The sequence below is a fragment of the Cnephaeus nilssonii genome (genome assembly GCF_951640355.1).
Source record: "Cnephaeus nilssonii genome assembly, chromosome: 10".
NCBI classification, from domain to species: Eukaryota; Metazoa; Chordata; class Mammalia; order Chiroptera; family Vespertilionidae; genus Cnephaeus; species Cnephaeus nilssonii.
In genome coordinates this window covers 51,140,231-51,157,712 of record NC_137081.1, presented here as the reverse complement: position 1 = coordinate 51,157,712, position 17,482 = coordinate 51,140,231, and the positions used below count along the sequence as shown (strand labels likewise).

General features: G+C 38.0%; 1 protein-coding gene and 1 pseudogene across 10 annotated transcripts in view; both read right to left on the bottom strand.

The window, feature by feature from the left end:
* Positions 1-17,482, bottom strand: part of COBLL1 (cordon-bleu WH2 repeat protein like 1) — a 156,155-nt gene that overhangs the window by 71,053 nt on the left and 67,620 nt on the right. The gene's annotated exons all lie outside the window — the stretch shown is intronic.
* On the bottom strand, positions 3,457-9,395 carry LOC307106304 (large ribosomal subunit protein eL33-like; annotated as a pseudogene). Its single transcript has one exon. The product of its transcript is annotated as a large ribosomal subunit protein eL33-like (transcript).

Here is a 17,482-nt window from a genome sequence, read left to right as displayed (position 1 = left end):
TAATGTTCCCTGGTATTACTTCACATAATAAAACATTTGTTACCTTGGGTCTTAAAAATTAGAAAGCATATTCGAGTCAGATCAAGATCCTTTCACAATGAACCAGAAATCATGGGGAAGATATAATGTGTAAGTAATTAAATAATGAATACAAAGTAAAGAGTGGGTAATCCTGAAAATTCAGAGCAATGAGAGCAAGCTCAAACTAGCTCTGTGGGAGTGTGGAGGCAGGCATCAAGGTATATTTCAAAGAGAAGAAATGTATGACTCAGCTCTTGAAAGAAAAGTAGAATTTAGACAAGCAGAGCCCTGTAGGATCAATTATATGTTGGTTCCCAACTGTGATCCATTTATATGAAAGTTAGGAATGTGTCTATCTAGTTAAAGTTTGCTGACTATATAGCATAGACTAGTGAAAAGAATACCAGGTAGAGGCCTGGATTTGGCCTGAGTCCTAAGTAGCTTTAGACTTTGTTAACTTATTGGACATTTTATTCACCAATGAAGATTTTAAGATTGATCTACTGACATTTCTCCCAATGTTCTTGATTATACTTTGAAGCAATAGCAAAATTAAATGTCACCCAAGTTAAAGATACACTGAAAATAATAAAAAGTTGTAACCTAATCGAAGTGTAAGAAAGTAAAAAGAAAAAAAAAGGTAACACATCAACATGCAATAACAAGTATAATTTACTGCTTAAGAATACTTGTTTTCACTAATATTTTAAAGTCACAGTAACTGCCATTAAAATCCCTGTTCTTTTAAACAAGAAAGTTTGAGCTAGTTCTCTTACCCAAGGGATTTTCACATAAACTCTTCTTTCCCAGTGGCCTAGTCTATCAGTTTCTACTCCTCAGAGGCTCCTATCTTTAACAATAAACACTAGCAAATTTCTCACAAGAGTGGGTAGAGAGGTTATACTGAAAAGCTACTCGAGACAGAAAATTTCTCTAGGTCAGAGCAAAAATTCATTAATCAAGCCTTAAAAATATTGGAACTATCTCCTAGTTCCAATACATTATCAAGTCCTGTGAATTCTTAACTCTAAAACATATCCACAGTAATTATTGCTTAAGTAAGTCATTGCTTTATTGATTAAAATTATCTCAGTATTACATTCAATTTCCATAATGAAAATTAAGGTACAATTTCACATTACACAATAATACACTAAAAATATCAAAACTTAATTTTAATGCAGAATTCAACTGGCATCCTGCTATTACTACTGATTGGTCTTTTTATTATTTGATTTACAAAACTCTTCAAAAATCATTTGTCCATGGTAATTATTACTCCATCCTGTCAATATTAACATCTTAAAATAAATGAAAAGAGGGAATAAAGTAACAGAAATCTATTTAAATAACCCCTTCTTAGTTTGAGAAAAAAGTTTTCAATTACATGAGTTATAATTACATCTTTTTTTTTTTTTTTTTTTTTTTTTTTTTTTTTTTTTTTTTTTTTTTTTCCTATTTTTTTTTATTAAGGTATTATATGTGTACATATCTTACCATTGCCCTCCCCACACCCCCCTCCCATATATGCCCCCACCCCCCAGAGATTTGCATCCATTGGTTATGCTTATATGCATGCATACAAGTCCTTTGATTGATCTCTTATCTCCCCCACCTCTCCCTAACCTTCCCCTTGTAATTTGACAGTCTGTTTGATGCTTTACTGTCTCTGTATCTATCTTTTTGTTCAAGATTATAATGTTCTTTATTATCCATAAATGAGTGAGATCATGTGGTATTTTTCTTTCATTGACTGACTTATTTCACTTAACATAATCTTTAATAAGCCACGACAGTCCAATGGCATCTCATGTGTTTGCTGCATTTATATAGTATTCTTAGAGATTCACTCAGAGAAGTACTATACAAAAATACAGCTTCAATATTAGAGACAAACTATAAGAATGGAATTATAAGTGTTAAAACAATGGGCACTCAGAGGTTAGAGCATCAAACTGTGCACCCAAGGGTCTCAGGTTCCATTCCTGGCCAATGGTATGTACCTGAGTTGTGGGTTCACTCCCCACCCCAATCAATGTGTCTCTTTCACATTGATGTTTTTCTCTCCCTGCTCCCTCCCTTTCACTCTCTCTGAAAAGCAATGGAAAAAATATCTTCAGGTGAAGATTAATAAAACAAACAAAACAAAACAATGGACATTTTAAGTATTACATTTTAATGACCAAAAGGAAATTTAACAGCCACCTTCTTTTCAGTATAGAAGACTATCAAACAGAAGCTGCCTTGTGATAATTGTCCATGAGGCAGTTCTTCAAAATAACTGGCCATGTTTTGATGGCCCCTAATCTATGCATTTCAACTGTAAAGTAAAGACCAGTTTCTCAAAAACAATTGCTTAGTCTCTCTTTCTTCTCTCTCTCTCTCTCTCTCTCTCTCTCTCTCTCTCTCTCTCTCTCTCTCTCCCTCTCCCTCTCCCTCTCCCTCTCCCTCTCTCTTTTTCATTAAATAAAACAAGAGAAAATTTTATTAAATAAAATTTGTTCCAATGGTGGACATAACATTATGCTATGTGCCTGAGGGAATGCAATTAAGAGCCTAAAATCAAACTAGGGTGAATATATCCAGTAACTTTAAAAGAAAGGCAACAAGGAGAGGCCTAAGGCATTATATGACTCTTGACAGACATTTCTCTTGTCCAGGTCTCCAGTCACCTGTGTATCCCAATGTAATAGACGATTATCTGTCTAATCTTGGTCACATTTGAGTAAGTGCCCAAGTTCCAATGGCACATTTAACAACTGCCCAAACCCTCTGCTTGGGATTCTCTCTCCCTCTACTTCTTTGTGTGGCAACAGTTTCTTCTTTCTTCACTGCCACTCCTCAGTCTCTAATGCCCTCATATCCCTGCCTGATTTCTAAATGCTGGAGCACCCCAGAGCTCCTCCTCTGCTCCTTTCTCTTCTTCCACAGCCATCACCGGCAGGTGATTGCATCAAACTCAATGGCTTTAAATACCATCTACAAGTTGGTGACTCTCAACTTCACATCTCCAGCCCTGACCTATTTATTGAGGTCTGACTTATATGCCCAATAACCACATGGTCAGCTCCATTTGGATGTCCCATAGGTATCTTAAAACCAAACTCTTGATTCTCCTCTCCACTCCCAATGCCTATGCACATCCAAACCTCCCCCAGTAACCTTCCCACCTCTGCCAATGACTCGACACTAAATACCACCCCCTTAACTCAAGCAAAAGCCTTAGGCATAATTTGATTCCTCTTTCTCCCTGTCTCCTAGTTCCAATACATTACCAAGTCCTGTGAATTCTTAACTCTAAAACATATCCTACTCAGTGTACTTTTCATCAGTTCCTCTGCTACCACCCTGGCAATTAAGACAACATCTCTAGCTTGGAGGGCTCCAATAGCCTCCTTACTGGTCTTTCCTCTAGCAGTCAGAGTGCTCTTTTAAATATGTAAATCAGCAGTGTGGTGATTGTGGGACAGGGCTGTGTGGAAGAGGGCATAGAGGGGATAAATGGTGATGGAAAAATAAAATTAAAATTAAATTATACACACACACACATACACACATGAGAATCAGATCATATATTTGATCCTTCAGTGGCCTCTCATGACATTGAAAATAGAACCCCAATTCCTTTCCTTGGCTTACAGATCAACTAGCCTGGTGTTCTCAACATGTGAACAGCACCTCGGAACTTGTTAGAAATGCAACTTCGCAGGCCTTAACCCTGATCTACACAATCACAAACGCTGGGAGTAGAGCCCTGCAATCCACATTTGACAACCCTCCAAGTGATTCTGATGTGTGCTCAAGCCTAAGAAACCACTAGCATCTGCCAACTTCTGAGCTTCCCCTCCTATTTCAACTCCTTGTGTAATTCACACTGGCATTCTTTCCAGTCTTCCAACAGACCCAGCCCCTTCACAGCTGAGGGACTTGCCCAGCTGTTCCCTTTGCCCAAAATGCCTTTAGTCACAGATCTTCCAATGGTCTGCTCCTTGAGCTCAGAGTTCAGATCAAATATCTCTTCCTCAAAGATATTCTCTAACCACTCAAAAGGTGTCACCCCTCTCAGCACACCCTTCACATAACCCTACTTTCCCTATCTCACATTTATCACTATTGAATACCCTCCTGGTTACTTATTTACTTGTTTATTACTTGCCCTTAGCCTCCAGAATGAACATTCTCTGAGTGCTGGGACCTGGCTTCCCTCATTCTCTGCTAGCACCTGGAACTGCAACAGGCACAAGTTAGGGTGCTGCATACATGTTTGTTGATTTAATTGAGGGAGGTCGAAAGGGAAGGTTATATGAGTTCCACGAATTCATACGACTCTAAGAGCTTAATGGGTTTCTGAGACTCAAACACTTTTGTAACACAAGCTATTTTGTGGCCAATGAGAGGAATAAGAAGTCCAAAGAGATCCACACGAGTGAAAGTATTCAATGCTCAGGAAGCTTCTAAATCCTATGCCTATTTGGGATTGGGGGTGGGACTAGGGATTAAACTGGGACAGACTGACTTCTAGGGCGGAAAGAAACCTCCTTTGCCCAGAGGGAATTCCCATTCGAGAGTCAGAACTCAGATGCCCTGGCTGTAGCTTCCCTTGCCCAATGAGGATCATGATTAATGTGAGGAAAGAATACCCTAATTCTGTGTTACATTTTCACTTGTAAAGGTGGAACTCACCTTTCCAGTACATTTGACATAACACACCAAATACAGAGGCCTTAGGGAGCGTTCTTCACATCACACTAAACGTGTTAAATGCTCGTGCCCTCGAGTTCCAAAGTTCCAATAAGGACACACACACACAAGTGGCTTTCATTCCATTTTACTATTATACTATCAACAACAACAGCTAACTCCAGGAATGCTGGCGACGTGTTGAAAATTGTCCTAAGTCACAGCATTGTGTGAGGGAAGTGCGGCCATGCATCCCCAGGTGTCAGGTGAGGACACTGAGGCACAGAGAGGTGAAGGAACTTAGCTGTGAGCGATGGAGTGGACATTTAAACCTAAGTTGTCGGATGCTAAAGCTTCTTCACTATTACATACATTGTCCCTTTGGGAGATGAAACATTCATACAAAATAAACGAACAACAACAATAATGAATGCACAAAGCCAAGTGATAGAGCGGGAAAAAAAAATAGCAGTTACTGAACATCTCCTGCTGAGCACTGCACTAGTGCTTTTTTTTTTCCCTACATTTAATCTCATGAGGCAGTTGCCACTGCATTTAATCAGGGTTTACAAAGGTTACGATTTTTTTCCCAAAGCACACAGAACATGGTACCAAACCCTCGCCATAATCTTGACAAGAGCCGTCTAAATAACCCCTGGTAGTATTTACACAGGAATGCAGAAGCCAAACGTGCAAATGCCCACTCACACCAACAGAGGCTTAGCTACTTCCCAGGTGGACTTTTGGAAACAATGCATTGGGAATCAAAAGCATGGCAGTGTCCTAACTGGCCACTCATGTTACCTTAAATCAAGCACTTCATTTCTCCGGTCCTCCATTCCCTCATTTACAAAATACAGGTATCGGAATAGATGATCCCAGGCCTCCTTCACCTCTGACATACAGAGATTCTGCATAATAATTTTCCTTAGAGACTGAAAATGGAGGCCTCAAATAAGATATTTTAGGCCTGGGAGCAGGGCACAGGGGCTGAGCTAATTTACAGATAGCATTCGGTGGAAGGGGTGGCATGGACAGAACTTGTTTCCAGGTCGCTCTTCCTAGGCTGAGAACACTTCTGGTCAGGAAAGGGTCTCTTCTGGGGTGAGCAGGAAATGGCTCCCCTTCCAAGTGCCTTTCCCTCTCTTGGCACACACACTAGGAAAAAATGATGAATAGAGTGACAACTCAAAAGAAAAATTTAAAAAGCTTCTGGTTTCATTCTCCCACACTCAGTTGGTTTGCATTTGAACACCTGGAATAGAAGGTCTCTATCACAAGTCATTCATCAATTCAGGTTCATTGCCCCAATTGCACCTCCACTCAAATCTGCCCACTAATCCAAAGCCACACCGATTACACCCTATGTTTCTATCACCTTAGATTTCTTTCCTTCTCCCGAGAACACACACACAAAAAATGCACAGATTTCTATGATCTTAATTCCCACCTCCCTGCTGCTTCCAAGTACTGTTTTGATTCACTCCTTCCTGTTGCAGCCAAACTTCTAGAACCCTGCTGTCCCACATGGCAGCCCCGTGGCTACGGAGCACCTGAAACATGACTAGTGTAACTGAGGAACTATATTTTCAGCTTTATTTTACTTTATTATTTCTTCAGGAGAACAAATCCACTTCATTTATTTACTTTTCATTAAGTTTAAATCCTTGAGGGGCAGAGCATTACACAGATTCTGTGTCCAATGGCCTTAGCTGGAAGGTTGCTTTGGAATTTGGCACAAACCATGCTACTGTTTCCATGAGCATGAGTTACCTTTCCCCAGGTGACTCTGGTTCTGTGCGGTTTGCCACCAGGAGTCACTGTGTTGTTGTTGTTTTATTTGTACACATAAGCACATCTATTGCCTAGACAGAATTCAGTTTCATCTGGAGTATGAACACCTTCAATTTTAAGAAGAGCTGTGTGCTCCCTCTGGTTTGGGAGACCCCAGTTAGAGCAGCAAAAATGGCCTTGGACCACAGCCTTCCAGAAATACTTGTCGTTACAGAAGCCATGTTCCCAGCAGGCCTCCACGGGCTCCAAGATGGCAGGAAAAGCACGTTATATTTTTAAACTGGTACTTGATTCATTTACTGAATAACATTTAAGCATATTTGAAACTTGGCTTCCAGGAGACTACAGGATCTGAGCAGGACACTATGGACATGACTCATTCACAGGGTGTCCAGGGGTCAGAGCCAACTCAAGGGCATATAAAGCACACATATTCGAAACAACTTGGGTATGTGGAGCTATTTTTCCACTATGAATTTTTTGGCACCTAAATACAGAGCAAGTATTTCTAATGAAAATATAGCATCTGAATTGAGATGCACTGCAAGTGTAAAATACACCCTGTATTTTGTAGATTTAATAAAAAATATTAAATATCTACTAGTATACTAGTACTTTTTACATATTAATTACATGTTAAATTATACTTTTATATAGTGGGTTAATAACATGTATTTCTGTGATAGGCCGCTCTAGGATGGTCCCCAGTGACCCTCACTTCTTGTGCAATCCCCTTCCTTTGACTGTGGACTGGATTTAGTGACTCATGTCCAGTGAACAGAATGCAGCAAAGGTAATGGGATGTCAGCTCTGAGATTAGGTTCCCCGAAGACTGTGCTATCAGTTTTGGACACCCGCTCACCTACTCTAAGGGAAACCAGCAGCAATGTTAGGAAATGGCCTATGTCCAGCCCACAGCCAGTGAGGACCTAAGGGTGCCAATAGCCATACGAGTGAGCTCAGAAGCTAATCCCATCCCAGTAGCAGCATGAGCCCCAGCTGACACCTTGATTGCATCCTCACCTCAACCAGCAAGCTAGCAGAGTTGGGTTCCACATAAACCCTATGCCTCAGTTTCAGCTTCAGGTCCTTGCTATTCTTGCTAGGCTCTAAAGCACCCTCTGCACAGGCCATCACCTGCCCACAGAAGATATCCTCTTTGTAATACAACAGTGAAAACCCTGTTTGGATGCCTCTTCTTCCAATAACCTTTTCTGTTTACACATAGAAGTCCTTCCACTTTAAAATCTTTCAGTATCATGTTTATGTTTACAGTGGGACACTTGTACAGATCCTTTTGTTCAGTAAATAACTATGAAGATCTATCGCACTCAGCACACTGTGTTGGATGAAGTGGAGCAAATCCAAGGACAAGACACAAGCCTTCCCTCCGGTACTGACAGTGTGGTGGACAGAATACAGAGGTAGCTGAGTAACTAACACAAGACAGGACATAAAGCACCTTGGGCACCTTGAGTCTTATGGCATAGTTGGCAATGTATATCACCTTATCTTCCAGAAAAATTTTTTGAGGCAGATATCATGAATATAATTTTTTGTACTTTTGATTAATACATTACCTTCCCTTTTTACTTCTTTTAGGAACTTAGCAATTATGTAGAGTGAGGTTCAGAGACATAACAGAATTTCTTTGAAACACTATCTATTCCAGGATAGGTTAGCATGAGGATATGAAGCTTTTGTTATGATTTCATTGTCATATACCCAAAAAGACATAAAGTGCTCCCTTATATCTTTTAAGCACATATCTATCCCAATAGAAGAAATAACTACACAATATGCATATCCCATTTTATAAGAGATGACAGGCTAATAGTTTACATCCAAGCCATTTACATCTAAGCCATTTACATCTAAGCATTTCTAAGCCATATCTTACACACACACACACACACACACACACACACACACACACACACACACCGTGCTTTAGTTAAGAAATGCATAATTTGTTTTCCACCTTTTTCTTGTGGGTGGGTGTGGAGGGTGGCAGGGAGAGAGCAAAAATTTCCAGTTCACTAGATACATACAGTATTATTTTCCATGGGCAACATTACCGGTAAGATATTCCAGAAAGGCACAAAGTAATAGAAAATATGTATATATTTGCAATTAAAGAGGGAAAAAAATCTACATGCTAATCACCAAGGTTACTGATAGAGTTAAAGGTTAGAAAGGCGTCAGACATCTTGGTTTGCATCTGGGTCTGTACATATTAGTTATTAATCTCTCTGGAAAGATTTCTTCAATCACAAAATTAGATAGTATGTCCTGCTTCACAGGGTTACTGAGGTGAAACGGATAATGTATATTCATTGTCCAGCCCAGTGGTTCTCACACTTGGCTACACAGTGAATTCACCTGAGGAGTTTCAGGAAATGGTGAGGCCTAGCACCCAGGCCCAGAAATTTGGATTTAATTGGCTTGCAGGGATATTTTAAACCTTCCCAACTGATTCTGAAATGCAGACAAACCTGAAAACCACTGGTCTAGCATAATGCCTGATGCATGCTAGGTATTCAATTAGAGTTAATGATACACCTTCATAAGAACTTTATAAACTCTGAAACACTGCTTGAAGGTTGCTACTTACATCAATCAAGTCATATAAATTCAAGAAGGTCTTAGAACCACTAAATATCACAAATCTTAACCCTTTGCACTCGCTTGCTTTTTTCTTGATTCCTTTATTCTACTCGAGATTTAATTTTTAAAATACCCCAGATTTTACAAAGCGCGGCAGTAGAATAGAAAACTGGAGTTTCTTTTCATACAAACTAATTTATTTGGATTTTTTTATATTTCAAATTATTGATACATTCAATAACCGTCACACTCGACATCTGAGTGCAAAAGGTTAAAAGTAGTCCAAAAATTTAGTAATAACATTTCCAAATCCCGATTATATTTTGGCTTTCTTTTATCAAAGAAGAAAATCTCTTATGAAAGTAAGGAAAACATAAATTTCCCTTAATATTTTTCACTGAGGTATATTTTATATACAGAAATATATAAATACATTTTTACATACATATATACACTCAAGGAACACCACACATATTAAGATAGAGTAGGAAAATGTATCTATAAATCTAAGTTAAATTTTAATTTTGCATATCTGCCCTATAAATGTCCCTGTAATTTCAGCTTGTCTCTGGGTTTTCCTAAATATCTTATAGGCAATATTGATTTTATGCATAGTTAAGAAAGTTAAACATCAACAAAAGGAAATAAAAAGAAAGTCTCCGATAGAAACGGTCATATCAAAGGATGAGATAAAAAAAATAATCAAAACAAATGACAAAGTTGAAAAAACAGACTTGAAAGCAAAATAAACAGTGAGTCACAGGACTGTCAACAACATTTATTGGTCACCCCTGTGTGCTCAGTGCTACAGAAAGAAACTGGGTAGACTGAAAAAATACCTACCATATGAGGTCCTCAGATATCAGTAGCCTAAAAATGAGATGAGTCTGCCTGGCCGGTGTGGCTCAATGGTTGAGCACTGACCTATGAACCAAGCAGTCACGGTTCGATTCCCAGCCAGGACACATGCCGAGGTTGCGGGCTCGATCCCCAATAGGGGGCATGCAGGTGGCAACCTATCAATGATTCTCTCTCATCAGCGATGTTCCTATCTCTTTCTCCCTCTCCCTTCCTCTCCGAAATTAATAAAAATATATTAAAAAGAAAAAGAAATTTTCACCCATAAAGTTAAGATTTAAAGATCTTAGTTGCAACTAAGGTGTCCTTCAATAAGTAAATGAACAAGTAAAATATGGTATATCCAGACAATAGAATATTTTCCAGTGCTAAAAAGGAATGAGCTGTCAAGCCATACAAATGAATAAATAAATAAATAAATGTAAGTGCATCTTACTAAGTGCAAGAAGCCATTCTGGAGTGGCTACATATTATACAGGGTGGGGCAAAATAGGTTTACAGTTGTGAGTACACAAAACACAGAGTATATCCTTGTATTATTATTTATTAATTATTACATTATTTTCCATATAAACAGTAAACCTATTATTGCCCAACCCTCTCTTATTCCAACTATATAAGATTCTGAAAAAGGCAAAACTTTGGAGACCATAAAATGGTTAGTGGTTGCCAGGAGTTGAGGTGGTGGAGAGAGGGATGAATAGGTGGGACACAGAGAATTTTCAGAGCAGTGAACATACTATAGATGGTACTTAATGATTAATAGATGTCCTTATACATTTGTCCAAACCCACAGAATGCACAACATCAAGAGTGATCCCTACTACATTATGAACTCTGGGTGATTATGATATATCAATGCAGGTTCACCAACTGTGGCAAAGGTACCCTTCTGGTGGGGGCTATTGATAATGGTGAAGCCTATACATGTGTGGGGCAGAGTATAAGTGGAAAATCTCTGTACCTTCTGCTTAATTTTGCTGTGCAACCAAAACTGCTCTAAATAAATTAAGTTTTTTTAAAAAAATTAATTGCATTTTTTTTTCATTTTTTAAAGCATACTAGGTTAAAAACTGAAAATCATTACATGTGGGTATTATAATTATTAAAATATATGCACATATTCATAGTAAATAGTGGATATATATATATATATATATATATATATATATATATCAGCCAAAAAAAGCACACTGGAAAATTAACCAACCATAAAATAAAGGCAAAAGTTGCTTTTAAGTCACGATCTCAATGATCTACTCTCAAATATGTACTTTGGCAAATATTCAACAGCACTGAGTCATTAGTCTCTGTTAAAGTTTTAAATCTATGTTGGGGAGTGGTGTATGTTTAAGTAAATGACATTTAAGCATAATGTTCATTGCATACTCATAAAGAAAAGTCATTGAAATTAATTTTCCAAACTCATTTTCCTAGCTATAGATGTTGTCAAATACTGGTCTAAAAGAACTACTTGGAAATAGTGCCTCTAGTTTAGAAATGTTAAAACCTAAAGTTGATCACATTGTAAGATATAAACTTATAAAATGTTTAGATCAAAATAGGAAAAAACTTTGGGACCAAGATTTATTAGGCAATTAATTCTTAGATATGAATGACACCAAAGACACAATCTATAAAATACTTTTAAAAGTATTGAAAAACTGGACTTCATCAAGAATTTAAAACTTTTGCTCTTTGAAACAACCCTGTTAAGAGGATGAAAAGATAAGCCACAGACTAGGAGAAAGTATATGTAAGTCACATACACAACAGAGACTTATATCCAGAATATACAGAGAGCCCTCTAAACTGCAAGAAGAAACAAGAATCCAATTATCAAATGAAAGATTTGAATCTTTATCAAAGAGAATAAAAGAATGGCAAATAGGCACATGAAACGATGTTCAACATCATCATCCATTAGGGAAATCTAAATTAAAGCTATGATGAGAAACCACTACATGCCTAAATTGAAAACAGCTAATAATATCAAATGCAGAGGAGAATGTGGAGCAACTGGATCTCTCGTCTGTGGGTTGTATAATGACAATGCAAAATGGTACAGTCACTTTGGGTAACAGTTTGGCAGTGTAATAGAAAGTTAAACATTCACGTATCTTACGACCCAGCAATCTACTCATGGTTAGTTACACGAGAGAAATATAAACTTAGGTTCACAGAAAACCTGTACATGAATGTACTCTTCATAACAACCCCAAACGAAACAACCCAGATGTGCTCCTGTGGAAGAATGAAGAAACAAACTGTGGTGCATCCACACAATGGAATATTAGCAACAAGAAGCAATGAAGTCTGAACACACGCAACATCATGGATGATCTCAAGGGCATTATGCTGAGTGCAGATAAAAGCCAGTCTCATTGCAGGTTTAGAGGACTCTGGGCAGGAAGCCTGGTACCCTCAGGTTCATGGTCTTGTTCACATTAACCATCTGTGTCACCTTGACTGGGTCACTTCCCCTCTTTGGACCTCATTGTTATTTTCTTCTATAAAACTAGACCAGTGGTTCTCAGATTTACTCATGTGAAGGAGCAATCAGAAGTCAATAATCAGAAATACCATATTCTTGTCCTGCCCGGTGCTGCTAAATGGTTGAGCTTTGGTCTGTAAACCAAAGGGTCATGTGTTCCATTCCTGGTCAAGGGCACATACTTAGGTTGCAGGTTCGATCCCTGGCCCCCATCAGGGCATGTGTGGGAGGCAACCAATCGATGTGTCTCTCTCACATAATTGTTTCTCTCTCTCTCCCTCTCCTCCTACCCTCCATCCCTTCTTTTCACTCTCTCTAAAAATCTATGGAAAAATATCCTCTAGTGATAACTAAACAAAAATAAAACAAAACAAAAGCCAGTCTCAAAGGGTGACATACTGTATGATTCTATTTATATAAGAACCCCAAAGTGACAAATCTACAGTCATAGAAAACAGATCACTAGTGGGACTATTAAGGAGTAACACAAGGGAGTCTGTGGTGATGCAAGAGTTTTATATTCCTCCTGGGGTGCTTTCACACCAATCTGCACATGTCGGAAACCTAAAATAATAAAGAATAACAGTAATAAAGAATGCATGTAAAACCTGGTGATATCTGAAAAGGTCAAAGTTAACAATATTTTACCAATGCCACTCCTGGGTTTAGTAATGTAGTAGGGTTATCTGAGATATTATTATTGGGGGATGCTTAGGGGAAGGGCACAGGGCAACTCTCTGCACTATTTTTGCAACTTATTCCAAATAAAACTATTTTTCAAATTATAATAAAATATATCTAAATAGTGATTTCCAAAATTCTGATGGGTATTAGAAGCACCTATGGAACTTGTTTCTAATACAGACTTGCATGAGTGCCCCCCCCCATGTACCTATTTAAATAGATCCGGATGATATATATTGGGGATCCAGCACATGACAATCTGAGAACCGCTAGACTAAAATAAAGGCAAAGGTATTAGAAAGAAAAAGAATATCCCCATTAATGTGTATTGTTCTATTTAATGACTAATTACTAAGAAGTCCTACTTACAGTCACAGACTATATAACTGAGTAAAGAAGCTGTCATTTATAGACAGTGAAAGACGTGCAAATAAAATCAATTCCTGATCTACTTAAATGCAATACTATTATTCATAACAAAACCTGACATATCAATACAGAAGTAAAAATGCTGATATAACAAAAAACTTATAATATTAAAACAAAGGCTTGTAGGGACAACATATCCTCAATGAGAAACAAGGGTTACATTTTTTAAATGTATATGAAAGGTCCTTACCTGTGCTTCTATGTAAAATAATTATTGTTGACAAATCACACACACAAGCACTTGATTTAAAGATTCTTTTGTTAGGAAAAAAAAAAAAACACATTTAAAAGACCAACCTAGACATTATTCCATATACAACACAATAAGAGTTAAAATCCCAAGAGTTTACAAAGACTTCCCTCAATTATTCTCTTAAGAGCCTGTCACAGGAATGGGTAAAAGTGGCACATTTAAAACCCCAGACCCATGGCTTTCACATTTACATTGTGCCTCTGTGCCAAGTGCCTACCATACCTTTTTCACCTTTCCTCAGGGAGGAATGAATCACAGTTTCCCACTGTCTCTCACCAACCTTCTTACTGGAAGAAATGTAGCAACATAACAGAGTAAATCAAGTCTTAGGGCACCATTTCTAAAAGGTTGCTAATCTCTATTTTAATCCGTTGCTACAAATTCTAATGCTAGGTCACTTGCTCTTAGCTCTGTGGAAAAATAAAATCTTTGGGGTAAAAAATTACAGTCATTTTCTGATTATTCTCAAATAGTTCAGTGGTTTAATATAGCTTCAAGGGAATCTTTGGTCATAAGCTTAATCCTGCCTGCTAGGGCTATCTAACCTGACCATGCTCCTTTTTATTTTTTTAAATTTATTTTTTTAATTGATATCAGAGAGGAAGGGCGAGGGAGAGATAGAAATATCAATGATGAGACAGAATCATTGATCGGCTGCCTCCTGCAAGCCCCACTACTGGGGATGTGCCCTGACAGGGAATCAAACCATGACCTCCTGGTTTATTGGTCGATGCTCAACCACTAAGCCACACGGGCCGGGCCTGACCATGCTCCTTGACTACAGGTAACAATGCCAATCACCAGGTGGCAAAAATGAGCATCAATAAAAGTCCAATGAGTATTTGTGTTTGAAGGAGGACAAATCCTTTCAATGTAAGTACCATCTCCTCTACTATGAATGAAACAATACCCAATATACAGTGTCCAGAGAAAACCTGAAGGGGAACTAGGGAAAGGGTATTACATTATGAGAGTGTAGACTTTTGTTCTAGTACCAACCCAACACATACTGAGTCTAGCTGTCTCATGTAATTAATATGCTCAATGCACAGTCTATTATACGAGAACAAACTAGCTAGCTTGGTACAAGTATCTGGTCATTTTAAATTGTCTGTCTATACTTATAGAAGTGGCATAAAGCAGGGGTCAGCTACCTATGCTCTGCAGGCCGAATTCAGCCCATCATTCATTTTAAAAATAAAGTTTTATTGGAATGCTGGCACGCTCATTTGTTTACAAACTATCAGTGCATGCTTTCATGCAGCAACAGCAGAGTTAAGCAGTTGTAACACAGACAGTAGGGCCCACATGGTCTAAAGTATTTCCTATATGACCCTTTACAGGAAAAGCTTCCTGATCACTGGCATGAAAGGTCACATCTCTGATGACAAAATAATTACACAATTCAAAACTCCTCCATATTACAAAGAGATGCAGTTTCCACCTTTCAGACTTGGAGAAAAAAACCCCAGCGGTTGACAACTTACTCTATGGGTGAGAAGGGGAAAACAAGCACTCTCATACATTGCTGGTGGATGGCCAAAAGGGAGGAATTTTCCCAATGGAGACAAATTTGCTAATATCTGACAAAAGGAAATATGCTGTTACCCTGTGGCCCAGTAATACGACTAGGAAGCTATTTCAAAGACACCAGCTAAAACTATCAAATGTGTTATTGGTAAAATTATCCCTTGCAGCATTATTTTTAATAGCAAAAGACAATAAACAAACCACACTATGGATCAGATCACACGTGTCAGGAATGATACTAATAATTCTCTCAGTAGAATGATAATCTAAGTAGTATTAAGCTATATGGATAGCTCTCCAAAAACCGTCATTTTTATTTTCTGTAGAAATAATCCCTTTTATCTGGGGGAGAAATAACCTGGTACTGTCCCATTTCTATTAATTAATTGCTTTAATGACTATTCTCAATCCCGTAGTATATACAACAATAAAAAAGTTTAAAATATATATTTACAAATCTTATTTGTGCCATCAGAACTGAAACATCACAATGGAATTTAAAAACAAATAATATTTATTGACAAAGACAAAGATCTCTGTGAAAGAGCTGGCCTTCCTGTTTCCTTAATTATTTATAGGTATTTTTTAATTGCAAGTACATGATAACATAAAAGCAAAGAAATCCCTGTTTATACAGAATACACTTTTCATACAGCGACAATAATGTTCAAGTGGTTTATAGTAATGTTCACAATTTGGATTAGTGATTAGTTCTGATTAGTGAACAGAAGCTTGCTGAGCACATGCACCTTAATGAGAGACAGAGAGAGAGTGAGAGAGAGAGAGAGAGAGGGAAAGAGAGAGAGGGAGGGAGGGAGGGAGGGAGAGAGAGAGAGAGAGAGAGAGAGAGAGAGAGAGAGAGAGAGAGAGACAGAGAGAGAGAGACAGAGAGAGGAGAGGAGAGACAGAGAGAGGAGAGACAGAGGTGTTCAGATGTTTTCCTTTTATATATTTTTTTAAATTTTTAAATTAATTTTTAGAGAGAGAGGAAGGGAGAGGGAAAGTGAAAGAGAAACATCATCACTGTGAGAGCAGAACATTGACTGACCAACTGCCTCCTGCATGCCCCCTAACAGGGATGGAGCCCACAAACCCAGCAAGTGCCCTAACTGGAATTGAAACCAGCAACTTTTTGGGCTGGAGGCGGGTGGGGAATTGGATAAAAGAAGATGAAGAGATTATCCAAAGAACATATATTCATAGCCCCTGGACACAGACAACAGTGAGGTGAAGGCCAGGGGAAGAGGGGCCTGGGGGTTGGGTGGAGGTGGGCAAAGGGCGGGAGGAAATGGGGGACATCTGCAGTAGTGGCAATAATAAATTTTAAAAAAGAAAAGCAGTCTGGGATAGGGCATTTTATGCATTTGGTGTGAAATGGCAGTTGTTGTTTTTTACCAATTGACCCTGATTCTCACAAATAAGAACTTGCACAAGTAATAAATTATTTTCAGTCATTAAAAAAAATCTGGTTGTCTATAAGCAATGTATAAAAGAAACCAACCAACCATTAGGTTTTCTAACATCTATATCCCATAAAAGAGTTTTCTCTTCCTCCTAAATCTATCATAAAGCCATTTACCTTTCACAAATATTTTCTCACATTGTTTGACAACTCTCCCAAATAAAGTATTTTATATGTATTCTCTCCCAATCAACAGCAAATAAGAAAGTATTTTATATTCCTGTTTGTGAAAAAGGTCAAATTATAGATGAATTAAAATGAGTTCACTTAATAGAGTAATGTGGAGTTAAAGGTAATGCTATGTGGGAAAGAACACTGAACCAGAAAGTGAAGAAACATGAGTTTTCCCACCCACACGCTCACACAACAAGCATTTATTAAGCACTCACACTTGCTTTGGGTACAGCAATAAATAGGACAGTTCCTGTACTAAAAAAATTACTACTTATTATTATACAATTTAACTATACATAAGAAGCCCCAAATGTACCTTTTTTTTCCCTCCTTTCTGTTTAGTTTGATCTATCATTGAGCACTTGTAAAGCACCCATAACATAAATAGTATAATTTATTATGTTACAAAGGGCAAGAAGCTATGTATGCCTTAGAGTTATTACAGCAACCTGTGAATTGCTCTATCTGTATGTCACAGTATAAAGAAGGCAGGGGT